The sequence below is a fragment of the Myotis davidii genome, unplaced genomic scaffold (assembly GCF_000327345.1).
Source record: "Myotis davidii unplaced genomic scaffold, ASM32734v1 scaffold639, whole genome shotgun sequence".
In the NCBI taxonomy this organism is placed as follows: Eukaryota; Metazoa; Chordata; class Mammalia; order Chiroptera; family Vespertilionidae; genus Myotis; species Myotis davidii.
This window is the reverse complement of record NW_006290541.1, coordinates 1329372-1332086: the sequence shown is the minus strand read 5'-3', so window position 1 is coordinate 1332086 and position 2715 is coordinate 1329372.

The following is a 2715-nucleotide window of genomic DNA, read 5'->3' as shown; positions in this document are numbered from 1 at the left end:
GGCTGCGGCAGGTGGGAGCCAGGAGCCCCGCCCCTTCCCTTCCTCCCTCCCCCTTCCCCCTCCCCCTGACATCCCAGCTGCTGGCTCCCTCCACCAGCGTCTGAGCCAGGATTTAATTGACAGTAAAACAGAGAGCAATCGCAGTCTCTGCTATCCTCTCAGCGAGGCTCACTTGTCATTTCCCAGCACATGACACTTAGCAGCTGGGACCCTGATATTAGGCCTCCACGTCGAACATTGATTGAGCATCAAACATCGAGGAAGACTAATCTCTGCTGTGCTCCAAAGCAGCTTGCGCGTCTTCAAATATTTACAGTTAGGTCTCCTCTGGAGCCTGTGGGGGGCGAGAAGGAGGGAGTGAGGGAGGGAGGGAGGGAGATATATAGAGTCTCACTCATTCAATAAATGTTTACCAAACACCTACTATGTGTCAAGAACTGTTCTTGGTGTGAACGGATGACAAGATCCCTGCCTTTACTAACCTACATGGAAACAGCCAATAAACACGTGGACCAACAATACATATGAGAAATTCAAATAGTAATTAACGTTGTGAAGAATATAAACAGGTTCATGAGATGGAGGGTGGCAGGGAGAGACACTACTGCCAGAGGACAGTCAGGGAGGGCCTCTTGGAGGAGGTGGCATTGTGCTGTGACATGAATGAGGAAACTGCTATGTGAGGAAACAGCAGACTAGGCAGGTGACAGTACGTGCAAAGGCCTTGAGGTAGGTACAGGTTTATGTATTTGAGGGAAAGAAAGAAGGAGAATTGAGGGAGAATGGTGGGAGGTGAAGTGAGAGAGGGGTAAAGATGGAGAGGAGGTGGGATGGTAGTGCCCATGGTCCATGGTAAGGAGGTGCTGATGATTGAGCAAGGTTTGGGATCATCTCATTCCATTCCATTCCATTCCATTCCATCCCATCCAATCCCATCCCATCCTGATTCCATTCCATTCCAATTCAACTCCATTCGACTCCACTCCACTCCACTCCATTCCACTCCACTCCACTCCATTCTACTCCACTCTACTCCACTCCACTCCATTCCACTCCACTCCATTCCACTCCACTCCTCTCCATTCTACTACATTCCATTCCACTCCACTATAATCCACTCCACTCCACTCCACTCCACTCCACTCCATTCCACTCCACTCCACTCCACTCCATTCTACTCCACTCCATTCCACTCCACTCCATTCTACTCCAGTCTATTCCACTCCACTCCACTTCCTTCCACTCCACTCCATTCCCTTCCACTCCACTCCATTTCACACCACTCCACTGCATTTTATACTCCACTCCATTTTACTCCATTCCACTCCATTCAATTCCACTCCACTCCTCTCCATTCCATCCCACTCCACTACAATCCACTCCACTCCACTCCATTCTACTCTACTCCACTCCACTCCATTCCACTCTACTCTGCTCCATTCTACTCCACTCCATTCCACTCCACTCCACTCCACTCCACTCCACTCCACTCCACTCCACTCCACTCCACTCCACTCCACTCCACTCCACTCCACTCCACTCCACTCCACTCCACTCCACTCCACTCCACTCCACTCCACTCCACTCCACTCCACTCCACTCCACTCCACTCCACTCCACTCCACTCCACTCCACTCCACTCCACTCCACTCCACTCCACTCCACTCCACTCCACTCCACTCCACTCCACTCCACTCCACTCCACTCCACTCCACTCCACTCCACTCCACTCCACTCCACTCCACTCCACTCCACTCCACTCCACTCCACTCCACTCCACTCCACTCCACTCCACTCCACTCCACTCCACTCCACTCCACTCCACTCCACTCCACTCCACTCCACTCCACTCCACTCCACTCCACTCCACTCCACTCCACTCCACTCCACTCCACTCCACTCCACTCCACTCCATTCCACTCCACTCCACTCCACTCCACTCCACTCCACTCCACTCCACTCCGATTATATTTTGAGAGCATTGGGAGCCTCTAAAGGAGCTCAGCAGCAGGTGAGGAGGTGCACAGGGTTAAGACAGTGGTTCCCAACCAGACTTGGCGGTAAGAGCAGCTGGGGACTTAGAAAGTTCTAACGGTTGGGCCTCAACTGAACCCAAGAAAATCAAAACCTCAAAAGTGAGCCTGGGTGGTGGTGTTTACCTAATTCCTCTCCACCCTCACCCCACCGCGACTCTGTTTGCCACTCCATTCACTCACTCCCATGTTTGCTCGCTCAGCAAACGCTTGTTGGGTGTCTGAGGTGACAGGGGCTGTGTGGGCACTGGGGGCTTAAGCAATGAATGAAAGTGATGGAAATGCCTCACAGCGCTGCCGTGTGTGTGTGTGTGTGTGTGTGTGTGTGTGTGTGTGTGTGTGTGACAGAGACAGAGACAGACAATGGACAGTGTGGGTAAACAGGGGGTACGTTACCTGGGAAGAAGTTCCGTAAAGGAGTGGAGGCGTAGAAACGTGTGAAACGTGTGTGGGGGGATGAACCGTGCGCTGACTCTGACGCCCCATTGGGTCCTCTGCTGAGCAGGATCTGAGAGGCTGGCACCTCTTCGTCCTAATGTCACTCTGATTGACCCATTCAATAAGCGCTTTCCAGGCCCCGCTGTAGGGCAGGGGGGCATCTCCCGGAGGCTGGACAGGGGCTCAGGGAAGACCCAGCCCGCGTCTCCCACGCTGAGTTGGGTGCCTTTTCCTGGAGACGAAC